Genomic DNA, 20,032 nt, shown 5'->3' with positions numbered 1-20,032 from the left:
AATCATGGGACTTACTGTAGAAAAGAAAATGCATAAAACCAAAGGGTCTCAGTAGACTACGAGAAAATGGTATGACCTAACATCTGACCTATTTGGATTCAGAGCATAAAAAAAAAGAGAATATGACTGAAAAATGCAATTTGGAAGTTCAAGTGTTTCGAGTTTGAGGTACATGGTCTAGCCATCACAGTGCATGATTATGAAGAGAGGAAGCACACTTCACTGATACAGTGTTACACGAGGCATAGATTTTTTTTTGCATTAAGGCGGGGATGATTAGAGATTAGAGAGATATGCCAAAATTCTATGGAGGGATGACCAATCCCAGAGTTTAAAAAAATATGTAGATTAATAAATTGAGGGTATTTTATCTTTCCTGTGAATTTACAGAGAAGAAGTATACTTCTAGGACAATAATTCTAAGTATGAATAAAAAATAATGAGGCTGTTGGGATGCTAAAATATCCACATTTCATAACACTCCCTGGGCCTGAAGAAATAATAATAAAATAATTTTGTGTCACACATGATAGTGGTTTGTTATAAAAAAACAAAAATTATCTCTATTCTGTATCTTTTCTTATTCTAGTATATTTTGAAAAATTGTTTGACATATTTTATCATAAAAGCAATAGAGATATAGAATTGGAAAATTTAAAAAATTGCAAAAAGAAGAATTTACATACAACAGTATCACCTATTACCTCCTCATTCACAGATAAAATTATCTTGATATGATGAAATATTTTCTTTTAGCCTTTTATTCATTCACAAACTTAAACCCAGAAGTGCACATATATATACAAATTGTTATTATATCTGTAAATGCAGTTTGATATCCTTCTTTAAATGATCATAGTACTGACATTTAAAATATTAAATTAATGATTTAATTAAATTATATCACTGATATTTTCCTACAGTTTAGACACTTCTTTTAATAATTTCTAAATATGTTATCATACAGGCTTATCCTAATTTACTTAACTATTTTCTTATTTTAACAGAAATATAGATGTTTCTTTTATTTTTTAATTGAGGGTAAAGTAATGAACGTCCTAAATCACACATCTTTAGGTGCAGTACTATCCTTTTAGGTTAAATAGTGGAAATGTGTTAGATTTTAGGATACAATTTTTTTAAGACTGAAGATAAGATATATGCTGCCAAATTGGTGTTATAAAAGTTTTTTTCTTAATAAAATTTGTACAATCTTCAGCTTTGTAATAGTGAAGCTTTTTTTTCCAACTTGACATGACCCTCATTGAGTATTAGAGTATATATAGAAGCTGTGTTATCTGGTGCCATAATGATCAGTGGTTTTCAGTTAAATAGAACAAAAAACAGTTAAAATGGGAATCATAGGTAAATAAATTGAGTTTGTTATATCATATTTGGAAATACAGTATACCAGTTGTCTTCATGTCTAATTCTGGGGCTTGACTTCTTCAGGGCAGGCTGTTGGAAACGGAAGATAAATGTGAACAATAGGAACCATACAAGCATATACAGGAACTCACCTAAGGATTGGAGGCCATGTCAGTTATGACTAAGTTTAACTTTGACGATGTGGGTGTCCTTCAGGAGAAGCTGGCATCCTTCATCTTGGAGCTAACCCCACACTTGACCCAAGAGTCAGAATCTGAAGGAGGATCAAAGAACATCTGGGGCAGCTGTAGGATCAGCAACAACCCCATGCTGACAAGGTAAGTCGTCAAATGACTGACAATGTGAGTCAGCTATAAAAGTACCTGATGACACTGACCCAAACTTCTGAGCACAAAAAAACAATATGGCTGCTGCTTTACTTCAATCCTCTAAACCTAGTGCACAAATGTCTCTTGTGGGCTACCTTAACCAGAAACATACCGGAAAGGGAACTCTGGGGAACCAAGTACAGCCTGGCACTCCGTTGACACTTTACAAAGCCACCACATAAAATCAAGGTCTTTTCTTTGAGATTATTACTATGTTCTTAACATCATTACTTTCTTGAATAAAGCACATCTTCTTTGACTTCCAATTCTGATGTAAGGGAAGTGAGTACTTAAGAACCCTTTAAAAATAATTTGAATGCAGAATCTTGTTAGACTTTTATATATGCATATATATGTATATACATATATATATATATATATATATATATATATATCTCCCCAAATTTTATTTATTTTGTGTCTCCTCCCAAAATGACAGCAATGATTTTTTTTTTTAATTTGACATCATTAGGTTACATAAAATTACTTAATTTTATTTTCAGAGAAACAACAATGGTGTTTCTTTTTCATTCACATTTTATAAGCATGTCTGATTGTTAAATAAATGAACCAATTATAAGAAAATGTGCCACCAGTTTAAACAGATTTGGGAACAATAGAATGTTGTTAAGCACACGACTCTTTTGGTGGGAGGAGAAGTTCATGACCATAATTGAGAGAAACCTACTAATCACTAATTTTCAGGCTGCCTTGTGCAACCACGGTCAATATATTTTATGGATGAAAAGGGGACATCCTAGCGTGCTGTGCCTGTTAAACAGAGATCTGTCAAGAAAACAACTCCAAATTTATACCAACTTCCATAACATATATGCAGACCTTTTTCTAAAAAATACATATGCATATTTAGACATACATATATAAATACACACAGATATATGCATGTAGATAGATACATAGATATATTCATAGAAAATTAAAAAGGCCCTGGACTGTATCCATAACTATTTGCAGTAGTATGCTGGAGCTGTCTCATACTGGCTTACAAAAGCCAACTGTGTGCATCTTTTCCCAAATCCCCATAAGTCACATCATGTTGGTAGCTTGAAATAAGGCATAGTGGAAATATATACACTATGAATTGACAAACACTATAAATAGGGGTTTGGGGGGTGGGTGGTCATTGCAGGGGAAAAGCCAGTTCTCAAAATTTTAGCAGCACACAACTTGTTATACATATATGTGCACACACACACACACACATGCAGGCACACACCCAACTATTTTAGAACAACTGCAATATATATGAAACAATTCAGTATTTTAAAGTATCCTCTGGTAAACTATATTTAGTTGTTTCTAAGATATAGATTTTTTGTGTTTTATATCTCTGAAGTTTACGTATGATCTATAATTGATTTTATTTTATAATTGTAATTGGCTAAGGCTTCTTTTCCCCTTGATGTTATAAATATAATGGTATGCCTTATGATCAGCAGTGTCATTTGTTTGATGTCTTCTATGCAATGCGACACGTGTAGTGCACGGTTAATCACTATATTTTTGCTGAATTTTTAGTTTGTTTCCAGTTTTTCACAATTACTGATGATGCTATAAATGATATATCATTAGTACACATTTCTTTTATAGTCTCCACCCGGGGACCCACCGATAAGTTACAGATGGCTGCAGCAGCTGCTGTAGTCGATTTGAGCATAAGTAACTCAGGGCCCCGGGAGCCCCAACACAGGATTCCATTCAGAGCCAGGTGAGAAAGGAACTTAGAGCTGAAGGAACTCTGAATGGGAGGCTGGAGGCCCCAGGCACCAACAAGGTGCTTGAGCCCAAAGAATCCTCTACCCATGGCTGTGCCTGGAGTGTACTTCACCCGCCCACTCACAGGGGTCACTGTGAGGAAGGACCAGAGGGATGCCCACATCAAATGGATCATTCTCTCTCCACTTTTTCACCGACCCAGTAATTGTGCAACAGGGTGAAGCTGAGTATGGACACCATCGCCAATACCTGGACAATATCCTTCTGCATCCGGAGGAGAAGTACCGGGAGATCAAGCTATAGAACAAAGTGTTTCAGGAGCGCATTTACAGCCTGGAAGGGACCCACAAGTTTTTGAGGCTGGCGGCTTCCAGAAGGCGATGCTTCCAGCTTCCAATCAAGAGCGCCCTGAAGAGTTCTGTGTGCTGAGCAAGGCCGCCCTGTTCCATCCCCGGAGAGTGGAGAGGCACCAGGACCAGCTTCTGCGCCCAGAGCCGGTGTGGGGCACCTGACCCACAGCACCGGATATTCGCCCCTGGCCTCCCAGTTCCACCTGCCGGGTCTTCTTCAACCTCACAGCAGAGAAGGTCAAACCAGAGCAGAGGCTCAGGTTTGAGGCTAAGGAGGGTCTGAGCGTGGTGTGCACCAAGGCAGTGCAGAAGGAGGAGCTAGAGAGATGCGAAATACACCTACACGCTGCTATGAGTCAGCTCCCCAGACCGCTGCCTCCTCCAGTGGACCTTCTAAGCTCGCGGCACATCAGAGAGCTCACGGTACTGCGTGAATTCATCCTGGAGGCCTTGCAGAGCGACTGGCTGCATTGGAGCTGCTGGCTTCTGGAGCACACAGGTTATCGGAGGACGGGAACCTGGCCTTGAAAGAGTGAGGGCTGATGCCCTCAGCCCTCCTGACTTTCATGTGGGGGTGGCCTTTCTAGAGGACATCAAGTCCGTGGGGGCCGAGCAGAACTCCTGTATCCTTAAACCTGAGCTCCTGTCGGCCATGGAGAAAATCTCTTGGAATAAAAGCAGGGCTGGCTTGACCCAAAAAAAAAAAAAAAAAAAAAAAAAAATATATATATATATATATATATGTATATATATGTATATTTATTTATTTATTTATTTATTTATTCATTATGAGACCATAACTGAAGGATAGATTTAAGTAAGTAGACAGATTGAAAGAAGTAGAATTAGTAGTTCAAGGGCATTTCTATTTTAAATCTTGTCAGATAATGCCAGTTTTACAGTCTCAAAAAAAGATTATCAGGTGCTATTGCAACAGTGGGTATTAACATCATATTTAATTTCCACACAAAACTTTATTGTTTTACTGAATATTTATTCCTTTCTATAGTAAGCACTGAAATAGATTGTTGAACAAGGAAGAATCAAGTTTACCTTATTTTAGGCAGTGGTGGACAGCATACAAGCTAAATAAATAAGAACATATATTGTGTACAAAAAGAAAAGAACTAAAATAAGGTCTTAGAATTTAGAGTGAGTTAGTGGCTAACTTAAATTGCTGGGCTCCTAGGAAGGAGCCAATGAAGCAAAGATCAGAGGAGGAATATTTTTGGTCTGAAATCACTGAGACAGTATCCATGTTAAATATGTGATAAGAAGGCCAGTGTGTCTGAAACATAGTGGAAAAGTGGGAGAATAATATAGTGCAACATGAGATCAGAAAGGTAAATATGAACAAGATCAGGATAATGAGTTTGAATTTTATTCTAAGAGTAAGAAAGCCGTTGGAAATGTTTTATACAAAGTATAATATAGGCATTTAAGTTATCACCCTGGTCGCTAAGCAAAGAAAAGGTAATAGGAAATCAAAAGTGGAAAAAAGAAAATCCAATTAAAAAGTATATTAGCTTGGGCTGCCATAACAAAATGCTGTAGACTGGGTGGCTTAAACAACAGAGATTTATTTCTCAAAGTTCTAGGGGCTGGGAAATGCAAGATCAGTTGCCAGCATAGTCCGGTTCTGGTGAGAGCTCTCTCTGGCTTGCAGACAGCCCTCTTCTGGCTGTTTCTTCATCTGGCTGAGAGAGGAGAGAGAGAGAAACCTCTCTGGTGTCTCTTCTTATAAGGGCACTAATCCCATTATGAGGGCTCCACCTCATGATATCATCTAAACCAAATTATCTCCCAAAGACCTCATCACTAAATATCATTACATTAAGGGTTAGGGCTTCAAAATATGACTGGGACAGGATAAGGGTGGGAGTGGGGTGAGGGGACCAAACAGAATTCAGTTCCATAGCATTGAAAACAATTGAAAGAGTTTGGGTGAGAACAGATGGTGACTCAGACCAAGATCATATGAAAGGCAGAGAGAAGTAGGAATCTCTCTGAAAGTGGATCTATTCTATTGGTAGCTTTAAGAAGAGTCACTAATGCTAGAGTTAAAAAGAGACTGTGATGTAAGGGAATTAAATTATTCAAACATAGCTCCAAGATGTTTGGCTTGAGTGATGGAAAGTGGTGCCATTTACGAATATGGAAGACATGGTAAGAGCAGATTTAGAGAATTATCAATATTTCTGCTATGGCCAAGTTACCTTTAAGCTACTGAAAGGGGTGAAAATTGCAATATCAAGTAAGTAGTTGAATTTATGAGTTTATATTTTTCTGGAAAAGCTGAGATTGGAGATACAGTCTGAGGAAACAGCATATAGATAGCATTTAATATTAGGCAATTGGATAGAATCACTAAGGAAATGTATAGATAAGTAGAATGTTCAAGACTGAGTCAAGATCAAATAATAATATTCAGAAGTTGAGCAGATGACTAAGTACCAAAAACAGATATTAAGGGAGGCTGATAGAGAAAGAGAAAGAGAAAAATAAGGAGTCAGGAAGCCAAGAGAAGGAAGTATTTAAAGGATGAAGCTGGGGTCCACAGTCTTGACAGTTTAAATGGAGTGCTGTCAGTGGAAGACTTCTGGAATAAATCATAAATCGAATATGGGGTGGGGAAATGAGGATGCCGAATATGGACAACTATTTAAATAATTTCAGCTAGGAAGTAGAGTGGAAACAAATAGGGTCATAGCTGAAGGGAAACATAAGGCCAGAAGATATTTTTATCTTAATTGGAGATTCTAGTATATATTTGTATGCTGATGGAAATTATGGCATGGAGGGGGAGAAATCAAGAATGCATGAGAGAGAATAATCGGAGGGCATAAATTGAGAAGGCAAAAATAGATTTGATCAAGAGCTCAGGCAAAACAGATGTTGTTGACAGGATCAGGGGCACAAATCTGTAGTAAAAGAGCTGAAAGCAGAGGATATATATATATAGATGAAGGTAGGTCAGTATATTGGGTGTGAGGATGACGAGAGATTTCACAAAGGATATTCATATAGTACCTTTTCATAATTGCAGAGAGTTTCATTGTACAGCACTAATCTGCACAATTTTTACCATCTTAAAATTACAGAAATATATTCTTCTTTTTCCAGAAATGTACATTTTACATATTTTTCTATTTTAAATCTGAAAAATAATTTTTATACTTGGTGTACATTAAATATCTAACTTGATTTTTTTTCCCCAATAATTAGCCAGTTATCTTTAAGACATGTTAAAACTGCTTCTTTTCCCCATTACATTAAAATTCAATGTTATTATATACAATGCCACTTTGTGGTAAAATCCCAAAGGCAGACCCAGCACAGGACAGAAACATGGCATTCCCTTGAATCATGCCTTATTTCTTTGGCAGTTCAGATGAGGATCCAAGTCTGAATCAGAGTACAGAGTATGGGTTTAACCTGAAATGCAGATGGGACAACCTAGAATATAAATAATCTTGGGCAAAGTTGTACATATTAACCCAGATTTCAGCCGGGGTATCACTGTCAAAAACAATCATGATAAAATCGATTTGAATATTATTCCATAGCACAAACATTATCTTATTTCCTTTCTATAACTTCACTTGGGACTTTTAGAGTTGGGTGCTGGGTAACATCCATCTTCATAGTTACCTCCTGCCTATGACATGCTGTCCTATTATGTTTTCATTCTCTGTTCAGCCTCATTTGTTTCCTTCTTATTTTTTTATTCTTATACATATTTTTAAAAATTCCCTTATAGTGATGCAATCAGGAATACCATATCCTTCTCATACACTGTATCTAAGGATCAAAAAGAAAAGGTTGTTTGTGAAGGGAGGAGGAGGACACAGTACTTTGCACCTCAGCCAAATTCAAATATTTTACAATATGAGGAACTTTCTATCACCCCATAGTGGTGTTTGGATATATGGTCTCTTTTTTCACATTTCATCCCAAACATGTCCACTCCTAAGAAGTAAGCCCTCCCCCAACCAAATTCTCCCATTTTTGTATGCAGAGATAATTCCTTGCTGTTTCTAATGGGGTTTTTCTTATATATCACCTAGTAATTTTATTTTTTTCTTTCAATATCTGTGTTTAATCCATTGTTGCTTTTAACAGTCTTGACCAAAGGTAAAAAATGAGTAATGAGGAAAGTATGGCAAGACTCTACCTTCGATTTTGTGTGTAAGAGATCGATTGCACAATAAAGAACTGAATGAAAAATCAGCAACAGGAAAGAACAGAATATGAAGACAAGAAATATTTTCTGTGGTCTCAGAAAACAGCCTTGTGGAATGCTACACATGTTTATTTTATTTCTAGCTATGCTGCATTTATTTACAACAAAATATCACTGAAAGCAAAACCAAAATCTCCTTCAGAATTGAAACAGGTATACATAGCATGTTTTAAATTAAATTGCTGACTTTGGAGAGGAAGAGTCCCTTTTATTAGATCATGTTTCCCCAAAAGAAACAAAAGGAGAGGACTTGAATTGAGGTGGTTAATTTCAGTGATGTCCCAGGGAGCAGAGATGAGGAATCTGGAGGAGAAATACAAAGCAGCATAAAGGTACATTATATAAGTGGCTGATCTATTGATTCCTTAAACTAAAGGTAGAAAATTAATAGAATATCCAATTGCAATATAATCTGGAAGAGGAAAAATATGCCTTAGATATCTCTAAATCAAAGACTTTAACTATAACCTGGGAAAATCCTACTGAGGGAAAAGTTTAATCAAAAAATTCTCTAATTCTCTCATGCCAAAAGTGAATAACTCAAGCTCTTGGAAGGTGATAACACAAGGTTCAAACAAAATCTTCTGAATCTATAAGTATTTTGGAAGTATAATGAACATTCAGTTTTAGAGTTAATAAGTTTACTTGACTACTTTATATGCATATTAAAGATTCATTTCCCCCAGATTATCCTTTAGATGGAAATACAAAGAAACCATTTTAGAATTTAATGTCAAGGGAAAATCTCTAATGACTATGGTAAGTTCCTTGTCATCCTCTTATAAAACAAAGAATGTTGCCCACCATCCAGTTCTACAAGAATCAAGTCATTAGCCATTACAGTTGCTGACATGTCGACTTAAAAAATACTCACAACCTAAAAGATGAGAGTTATGTTTTATTTGGCTGGAATCTTTAGGACTTCAAGCCTGGGAGGCAGCATCTCAAGTAACCCTGAGAGACCCGCTATGAGGAGGCGAGGGGGGAGCCAGGTTATATAGCAGTTTTGCAATAAAGGACAGGTAGTCATAACATCAAAAGATTATTGTTAAATAAAGAAAACCAGATATGTCAAGTTAAGGAATTTAGCGCCTTTCTATATATGGGAAGATGCAAGAGTCTGGGCTCACTGAAATCATTCCTTTGATATGCACCTCAGCTATCTGGGGCCATATCCTGTGTTTTCACGTCCTGAGTTTCCTCAAGGCTCACCATCAGGAGTGGCTGCAGTCTGATAGCCGGTAGATGGCAAGTATTCTTTCCTTCCTGAGTTACCTCAGGGCTCACAGACTCATGGTGGAGGGCTGCAATCCTTTGTTTACTGATGACTATGACACCCTTTGTTCACTGATATGGCAAGCAATATTCCAGTTATCACATACAACACACTCTGAAGGAATTCAGGGTGAGGATCAGGATGAGGCACTCTGTGCTCTGGGAAAACAGACAGAACAGGTCTTCAGAGAGTTACATATTTTAGGAGAAATTTGAATGAACCTGAATTCTTGCATCCTCCCATACTTAGAAAAGCTCTAAAATCATTACTTGAGATATCTATTCCTCATTACCAGCAGTAACCTTCTACCAAGACGTATGCTTGATTACAAGTGCCTCTTTGCCAAAATCATACATATACTGACCTCCCCACCTCTCCCTCTCACCAACTCTTTGGAACAGTTTCTCAGAGTTCTCTGAAAGGCTGTCTCCTGGGCTATCCTCCTCAGTAAGACACAATAAACTCAACCCACAGCTCTTACGTGGTGTGTTTTTTCCCAGGTCAACACTCAAATTTGTCTTCAAATTTCAAGTGTAACTCTCCCATTTGAAAATGATCACTTATGAAAGAATTAATAAAGAATACCACTCAAAAGATTTTCTTCTTTCATGTCTCCTGGTCTAAATTTCCTCTGTTGAATTTTTTTAAAATGGATTTTGAAAATAATAATAATCATTATTCTAATATGCCCTAGAAGGGATTTACCAACTTTTAGCTTCTACCTTCCACAAATACAGAGTGAAAGTGGTTTTTACATGTTGTTTTACATTTAAACACCTGGGCAAATGAATTCATATTTCTTATGTGTTATACAAAAACCATGAAATTGAATGCTTTAAGAAATTATTGTTTCTTTTAAAAAAAGATCAGTGCTATTTAGTATACTTTTGCATATAGTAAATAGGCAAAGTTATAAGGTGTGGTTAATGATTTTATTCTTTAGTGTGGGAGATGACTTACAATTCTTTAACCACCCCCTAACTCTCTCTCTCTCTCTGTCTCTCTCACATACACAGACACACACACACACAATGTTCAGTGTGTATATTCGGTTTAGCTTAATTATTCAAGCACAGTTATTATTTCATAGTCATGCATTTTTAGTGCCATTTTAAATGTGTATAGCAAAACAACATCTGTTTAATATCCTTATTTTAAACTTTATATAGATAGCTTAAAAATCTTAAACAAATCTGCACAAGATATTTTCAGAGTAACACTGGGCATGTATGACAGAGGTATTCAGCTGCTTTCATTTTCACACAAATGTGGGAATGGAAGCCTCAGGCAATGTGAATAGCAGCTCTTCAAACTTCAAAGTATCTGTGAAGGATTCTTGCTCTGCTCTTGCCATCATGAATTGGCCTATGCTTGGGGAGCAATTGAAATTAAATAGCCTCCAAATAGTAAAAAGTGAAAAGCTCTAGTTCTGAGTATGAACATACTCTATCACAGTAGTGGCAAAGGAGAAGTGCTGATAGAGCAAAATAACAGAGCTGACAAGAGGGACATGACATTCCATATTCAGAGTATATATTTTCCAGACAACATTTAATTGTAAGCATATTTCTTCAGGTTTCCTACTCTTTTAGAATAAATACGTGCATGTGGTATATTTATAGGTATATAGGCATACACACATGCACATATGTAATAATCATTTTGCACTATTACAAGATAAATGCATCCTTGGAAATCCTTTAAGTATATTAAGCAATTGTTATACTTCCTAACTTCAGCACTGTAAAGAAATCCCCTAGAATTATGCACGAAATTATATGATGCCTATTAAAAGTGCAATAAACTTTCACTTTTCTGAGATGACATACATCTATTAGCATGTATGATTAACATGTTTTTCATCCTCCAAATCATCTTTTTTTATTTTATCCTAAGTTATACACTTTTAATTTTATTTGGCTTAAGCTGAATTATAGGGAAAAGTCAATCTGAAATTCAGAGTTAGCTGTTCACATTGAGAACCAAAAAACCACACACACACACACACACACACACAAACACACAGACAGGCCTTATTAGTCACATGACTTGATTATTAGCATAATTAGTACCATGATTGTCCTACTCCACTGTCTTCCTATATGACATTACTGTTTTAGGGAACTCTTTACCAGGATAATAACTGATGCAAATAACTTAATTGTTAATTTAGGAATTCCTGACAAGCCATTTAAGACTGCTCAACTTTTCAGGAGGGAGAATCAAATGACTGTTTGCACACCAAGATGCTCCAAAATCCTTGCCCCAAAACTTGCTATAACAATCTATCCCAAACTATTGTATCATGATCCTTATCCAAAGCCAATCAAGCCCTTGGATTGAAAGACTCAGTTTAAGCCAAACCACCAAATGTCATAAACATGCAGACTCTGCACTTTCCACTCTAGGGTGCTACTAAGCCTCGGACAACGTTGCGCTCCCCCTTGCTACAGGAAGCCATAAACTCAGCTCTGCCTTGTCAAGAGTACAAGACGGAGCCAGCATGCAGCATCCAAGTGGCTGATGTATATTTAGGTAACTGCCAGGAAAAGACGGTTGTGAGGGGCCGAGACAGGAGATACGCTCCTAGGTCCATAGTTATTCTCAACCATTTAAGAAAAAAATAGTTGATGTGATGCTCAACCCAGCTTACATAGGATCCAATCTAATCTACCAATGAAGTATTTATATGACATAATCTATAGTGATGTAGCTTAGATTTTCTCTAAGATGCTATTGATCTTACGTTTTTTAAAATATTGTATTCAAAATTTTCCTTGTATTCCTCTTAACTCTAACTTATTCCAAACACACGTATTCAAAATAAGGAAGAAGAAGGAGGAGGAAGAGGAGGGGGAGGGCAGGGGAGGGGAGAAGAGGAAGAGGAGGAGAAGAAAAGAAGAAACCTGTATCTGACTGTTTGTATAGGAAAAAGGAAATTGTTAAAATAAGGGAATATACAAAACTAAGGTTTGGATTGCACTTTGGCACTCATTTGAAATCAGAGAGTCTTTCTGGTAAACAAAACTTTTTGAACAATGCTGGAAATCATGGTTACCAGAAGAATCTTGAATTATTTGAGTGGGAAAGTTACTTCAAATGAGGATTTAAACTGTTTCCATATATAGTGATTATAATTTGTTACATATGATTTTATTATTTTTGCGTGATTTCAATTGTTACAGTATTGTCTGTAAGATTTTTCTCTCTGTATCCACCCCCCATCCTCATCCCTGTATGTGTCCCTTTCCCTAGCCCTGAACCTCTCTGGGATAGACTGTGTTGTCTGAAAGAACTGGAACTGAATTGTGGAAATCTGATGAGTTGCATACAATGCTTAGTAAAGTATCTGGTACACAGTAATCATTCGATAACTACAGGCTGACATTACTGTCAGCTTTGCATTTGTTTATTTATAAGCAGGATTTTTTTTCCTCTTAAGCACTTCTCTATTCAATGTAAAATATTGGAAAACACAGAAATATATAATGAAAAGAATCAGTAATTATCCCACAATTCAGTATAAACATTTGGTAAACATTGTTAACATTTGGTATATTTCCCTCCTCTTTTAAATTAATCTTTCCAAATGTATATTTGTATATATTTACATGATTTTAAAATTTAAATATGTTGAATATAAATTTTTATATTCTGTCATAGTTCATATAATATTATTACGTTAGAATTTTTATGCTCAACACTTTTTCAAAAGTATGATCTTATTGTTTATATAGTTTGTGAATGTTTATAAACTACTCATACTTATATATTTCTATCACATTCATCTTAAGATATGGTATATTTTTCACTTTATTAAATGTTATAGAATTATGTTAAAAGCATCACAGCCCTACTAAATGACCCTCTTTAGGCCAAAATTCTTACATAGTACTCTATTTTTTAGCAAATGTTAGTGTTGTGGGCTCTGAATTCATAGTGCCAGGGCTTGAATCTATCAATTATTAGCTATTTACTTTGAATTTTTAAACTTCCTGTTGCTCATGTTTTATCTAGAAAATAGGAAAAAAAACCTCACAAAAATATTGTGGAATTAAATAATATAATTCATTCAAAGTATTTACTGAATCACATAATTATTCAGTAAAATTCATCAATTTACCTCATAAGCAAATTAAATAATTAATAAAACAAAAAAATAATAAAATTTTGAAATGTATTCTTTGGTTAATAAAGTCATTAATTTTAGAATAAAATACATTTTAAAGTTTTATTTATATTTATCTATTTGCAACTTTTCTGAAACTTTCTATATGTATCCTCTGCTAACCATCCCCCATGTGCTATAACTGCTCTCTAAATTTTTTGGTAATTCAGCCATGACACCTTATTTGAAAACTGTCATTTTCTCTTTCTATTACTTCACTACTTCTCTATGTGTAACATGATATCAGTGAACATTCTCAAATTACTAAGAATATACTTAAAATTCAGCTTGGGTTCCTACTTCACAAATTTAGTTGGTAGTCACTGTAAGTGGAGAGGTTTATAAAGTGGTTTCATTCATTCTGTTTCCAAAATAATCTCTACAGTTAAACAGAGAAGAGTATTAAAATACAGACAGGCATGCACACACTCACACACAAACACACACACACACACATGCACCATCAGAGCTATTGAAATTCTCATAAGGTAGATAAATGCAGACAATCATGAGTAATGTAAAGTCACCATCTCTGGAGCAAAATGAGCATCAGATGTGAAGTCAGTTACCCCTAAGGAACAATGAAATTGTAGGTAGCCTCAAATACTTAAATTAAATCACATTCTAATATGCAATATACTCTCTGAGAGAAATAATTAAAGAGGAATTAGCTTTTTCAGTCCTCTAGGATACCATTTATTATGTACTTGAATTAAACAAAAACATATTTATGGGATTATATATCTGTACACACATAGGTATGCATGTAAGTACAGATGTTTTAGTTTGCTATTATTGTTGGAACAAATTACCACAAATTTAGTGTTTTAAAAAACCCATAAATTTATTATTTCACAGTTTTATAAGTACAGTAGTAACCTTAATTTTGTCTACAAAGTCTCTTTTCCAGTGGAAGATATATTCACATGCATAACATCTGGCAGTGAAGGTCATGGGAGACAAAATCTCACCTACCACAGCAGAAGAATCTTCACGTTTTATATACATTTTCAAAACATATTATTTGAAGTGTAAATTGTATGACAGGAAACATGCTAAGGATTTTACCTTAAATTATTTTATTTAATCCTCACAATGTGTTTGCTAAATAAGTATTACTAGAGACATTTCATAGATGAGGATGCATCTATTCAAACTGATTAACTAGCTTGTCCAGTAAAACAAAATGTGTTTAAGATCAGCCTGAATTTGAACCTAGAGCTACCTGACACTAAAACTCAGACTTCTAACTACTCTGCTTTTTATTAGTGACAGCAAACAGACACTCACATGGAGATTCTTATAAGTTAGCTCAGGTCTAAATATGAAGTAATAAATCAATTGTTGAATTAACTTTTGAATATGTCAACAGATTTAATAATAAGTTATATGTGGGGTGCCATGATTACAATTACACACACACACACACACACACACACACACACATTATTGTGGCATGAAGGTTTTATTTTAGAAAAAAAATTACTATTTTCAAAGCAGCTATATCAATTCACCAATGAATTATTGCAATTACATCTAATTTTTAAAGCTTTTACGAAGCACTCAAGCATTCTTTTTTTTTTTAAAGGAATTCCTTTATTTTTATCTATTTTTTATTTATTTATTTTTGGCTGTGTTGGTTCTTCGTTTCTGTGCAAAGGCTTTCTCTAGTTGCGGCAAGCGGGGGCCACTCTTCATCGAGGTGCGCGGGCCTCTCACTATCGCGGCCTCTCTTATTGCGGAGCGCAGGCTCCAGACGCGCAGGCTCCAGACACACAGGCTCAGTAGTTGTGGCTTACGGGCCTAGTTGCTCCGTGGCATGTGGGATCTTCCCAGACCAGGGCTCAAACCCGTGTCCCCTGCATTGGCAGGCAGATTCTCAACCACTGTGCCAACAGGGAAGCCCCTCAAGCATTCTTCTTGAACTTTATTTCTAAAGAAGTATAAAATTCAAAGAATCTTTATGGTTTTCTACTTTCTAAAAATTTTCTCATTCTCTCTACCTCTATTTTGTACCTCTATTTTTGCATCAGCACATGAAAACAGTAAATTTATTCTAGAAAATAGTACACTTATGTAACTTATGGAAACTGATCTCCTAATTCATGTTTAGTGCAATTATATATCTTCCTTATGTCTCCAGGAACAAATCATTCTCTAATCATCTAATATTGCCTATGCATTTTAGATAATATTCATGATTATAGAAATTTGTGCATGGGCACAAGGAAAAGAGTTTTAAATAACTATTCTCCAGTAAATTATCATGCTATTTGTCTTATTTGATTTTACTCACTTTTATCGATGAAAGTGTCTGGGCAAATATATTATCAAGCTTGTCTACCTTTGCCCCACACTTCAAACATATAGTGTTCATATGCTGTCAGTTACACATTTGCATCCTTTCAAAACACATAGCAGACGCTACAGCCTCATGTATCTGTGAATACAGTCAATGTCTGTCATTCTTGTTACTCACAAGACAATGTTATTGCTCAAGGGAGGTGGTAACATTGCTATTCCTTGGTGGTTATCTGTCTGGAAGTAAGCCACTCACAGAGAAGAATTACATTGGATTCCACTTGCTTGTCAGCTTTGTCACATATTTTTCCTCTGGCTATATACATTGTGATTATGTTTTCATCATTTTCTGCTGATTATATTACTGAGGGTCCTTTCTACAGTGACAGTTCCTGTTTGACATTAATTTTAACCAGATCTGAGTTTGGGAACAAATAACAACAATTTGGAGGACTGTACTATTCTTCTCATGATACACTTCCTATAAATCAGAAGTCCATTGTATAGTTCAGAACGACTCCAAATTGTATACTGTGTTTATTTTGGGGACGTTACAAAATTTGCATGTGATTTTCAGTGAATTAGTGTTAGACAGATTTTATGAATGTATTTTTCCAATCAATTTTGGTATACACAGCTAACTTTTTGTCGGCTTGTTCTAGGTATACGATAGAGTACAATAACAGAGTCAGCTATATGAGAGGTCAGATTGCTGAACCTGGCATTCCCATCCTTTATGGTAATAATATTATATACTCCAGATTATCTAATTCTTAGATATTCTATCAAAATTTAAAGAAAAGATGTCAGAATTTTCCAGTTAAGAGCCTCTAAAAACCAAATCATTATTAGATGATTAGGGATTGACTCTGAATAAAGTAGAAATTATTTTAGAAAGTTTATATCATGTCATAATTTTTAAATATGGTGCTGAGTAGTTGCACTGCTATTTTATAGGCATGTAATATAAAGAGATGTTTTTATCATCTACATAAATCCTAAAATTACTATGTTCAAAAGTAATAAAAGAATGGCAGAAGGAAAAGGCCATTTCATGTGTCACTAAGCACCTATAATTCTTCTCCAGACATAGTACTAATGTCTGACTTTTTTACTTACTTATTTACTAACTTACTTGGTGTCTTTTCTTCATGACCCTCTCTTTCTCAAATTGTAGGTATATTAAGCAGTAGGGTTTCATAGAAAGATTACACCTTATCATCTTTGCCTCAAAACTGGATCCCTTTTTTAAACTGATACATTTTAGTGGATCTTATGGTTTAAAACTATTACAGTATTCTTTCTTGCTATTATATGCAAAGAGACCCTTAAGATTGAAAAACCTGAGACCTTAAAATTCTGCACTCTATGTCCTTTCAGTCTTTTCTAGCAAAGTGAATAATTGCCATATGAGTTGATCTATTCCATGTAATAACTTGTTATCAGCAGTAAGACCAAACAATGCACACTAACATGTTGGCTTTCCCATCACCACCAGAGAGAGACAGTCTCAGTAGGTACCAGTTCTGCCTTCCAAGGTAATGGAGGCAATAGGTCTACATCATCCCAGGCAGGACCACCTATTTCTCGTTGCCTGCCTCCCAACTACCTATCCAATGCCAATGCCACTTACTTTAGGTTATTTTTTTTTTTCAGAGACCATTCCTTTAAATAATCAACTGCTGTGTTAGTTAGTGTAGCCCTAGCTTCTGCAGTGAAGAAAATATCAGTGGAAGGTTATTTCTCTCTGATGTTCCTGGCCAGCAGTTGCTTTTACCCCACAAGACAATTGGGGGAAACAGATTCCTTCCATGTCATAGCTCCTCCACCACTGTCAAAATAAGCAATCTGTGAAAAAAGAGAACAAGGTGAAAGCACACATACACATTAAGTGCCTTAGCCTAGAAATGTTTCATTTCACAACATCTTGCATGTCGTTAGCAATAACTCATCATCTGACCCACCAATATGCACAGGCTGAGAAATATAGGATCTGACTGGGCAGCTGTTTCATGGTCATATTGCTACACTGTGGATGGAGGGGCAAAATGTTAATAAATATGTAATCTTGTCTAGGAGATACGTGTGGGAGTGCAGATGTAGGTGTGAAAGAAGTGTATTTTGTGTTGGTCCAGGAAGAATTGAGAGTGTATTACATATACTATTTGAAAAAAAAGAAAAAAATTGAGTGAGAATATTATTTTTCCATATAGACAAAAATATTTAAGCAAGGGAAACAACAGTACTGACTTCATAGGGTTGTTCTGAAAATTAAATGGATTTATGAAGCAATTATATATATATATATATATATATATATATATATATAAACTATGGTTCTTTGCTAGTACTCCTTTTTCTTATTACTATCAATAAAAGTTGAGGCTTTATCATATATATGTATTCAGAAAGATTGATCATAAAAATATTCTGAATATTGTTATATAATAATATTAGATCAAACTGCATAAAATTGCCATTTTTATAGGTTAAAAAAAGTTCAAATATCTGCAAGTAATTGCCAGTCAGATCGAATGTGATAGGCAGGACATTTTGGCTCCATGACCTTCACCCATTGGTGTTACTATTATAAATACTTAAATGAGTTACTTTACATAGCAAAAGGACTTTTAAGATGGAATTAAAGTTGTTAATCAGCGAACCTTAAAATGAGATTATCTTGGATTATCTTTGGCCCAATATAAGCTATAGGCCCTTAAAACCAGAGGAGAAAGGCACAAGTGTCAGAGAGAGATATGTAGCAAAAGTGAAAGGAGAACAGAAAGGCATGAGAAGAACTCAACCCATCTTTGTTGGCTTTGAAGACAAAGGGAGCTAGGCCCAAAAAAATGCAGGGGGTCTCTAGCAGCTAAGAACAAGGCCTGGCAGACAGACAGCAAGAAAATCAGGATCTCAGTCCTACACCCACAATGAATTGAATTCTGCCAATAACCTGCTTGGGCATGGAAGTAGATTCTAGAGTCTCCAGTAACGAACTCACCTCTGCTGACATATTGATTGTAGCCCAATGAGACCCATGTCAAACATCTGACCCACAACTGTGAGATTATAGATTTGTGTTGTTTTAAATCACTGTTTGCAATTTTTTAAAGCAGTAATAGAAAACTAACACCTTACCTTTTAAATATATTTTTAGACTAACCACTTATTCTACCCTTTCTTTCTATAATAGTCATGTAACTCTTCTGTTTGCTTGCACTGTTACCCAGTCAAAGCTATTTTCCATAAGATAGGCTGAAGAATCCCTTAAAAATATGAATCAAATGTTGTCATTGTCTTGTCTCAGCCTCTCCACTGGCTTTCCATAATAGATTTACTGAAATCCAAAATTCTTTTTGACATCTATGAAGTCTCACATTTTCCACCAACTAAGCTCTTTCTATAAAGTGACTCAAACACTATAGCCTTCTTTCTGTTTCTTAAGCATACCAAACTCATGTCCATCTCAAGAAATTTTTATGTGCTCTTCTCTTCAACCTGCAGAGTTCTCTCTCCAATATTGGCATGTTTTCTCCATATTTATTTCTTCAGGTCTGTGGAAGGTAACTTTCACATGATTGACATAAATGGCACCTCTTTCCCATTATTCTGTACCAATGCATCCTGCTTTATTTTCCTTTACAACACTTAGCACTCCCCCAAATTATTTACATTTTGTTTATAATTTATTTACTAAACTCCAGGAGAGCAAAACTTTTGTTTATTTCATGTAGCATTGTATCCATAGAGCCTAGAAAAGTTCCTGAAAACACAGTAGTAGGTGTTCAATAAATATGTGGCAAACCAATGTTGGTTTATGACACTATAATTTGGGTGAAGGATTCTGTATCATATTCATCTTAGAGTACAGAAGAATCGATGTGGCTAAATATTGAAGAGATAGTAAGATAGTATCCTCAAAGCTGGAAAACAACAGCAGAACTATTAGAAAGATCTGTTCTCAGATATCACTGGTTAAATCTTCAACTCTTCCTGTAAGCCCCTAGATTTACATTTTGAGTCTTTGAGTCCCTTCCTCTACTCATACTATGCTCTTGCTTTGAATGATCTCATCTGCAACCCATTTGTAACTTTCTCGAAGCCAAATTTCTTCTTTCTGTTCCAGAACATTGGACCCAGCCTTTCATTATCACTGTGAATATACCATAGAAGAAATATATTGCCTCTTATTTCATGAAG

General features: G+C 35.4%; 1 pseudogene across 1 annotated transcript; it reads left to right on the top strand.

The window, feature by feature from the left end:
* The first annotated feature begins 1,536 nt into the window (after positions 1-1,536).
* LOC309660876 (UBX domain-containing protein 6 pseudogene) lies at positions 1,537-18,135 on the top strand (annotated as a pseudogene). Its single transcript has 2 exons — positions 1,537-1,706; positions 3,447-18,135. The product of its transcript is annotated as a UBX domain-containing protein 6 pseudogene (transcript).
* The last annotated feature ends 1,897 nt before the right edge of the window (positions 18,136-20,032 follow it).

This window comes from Balaenoptera physalus (genome assembly GCF_965194825.1).
Source record: "Balaenoptera physalus genome assembly, chromosome: 5".
NCBI classification, from domain to species: Eukaryota; Metazoa; Chordata; class Mammalia; order Artiodactyla; family Balaenopteridae; genus Balaenoptera; species Balaenoptera physalus.
This window is presented reverse-complemented; position numbering and strand designations above follow the sequence as displayed.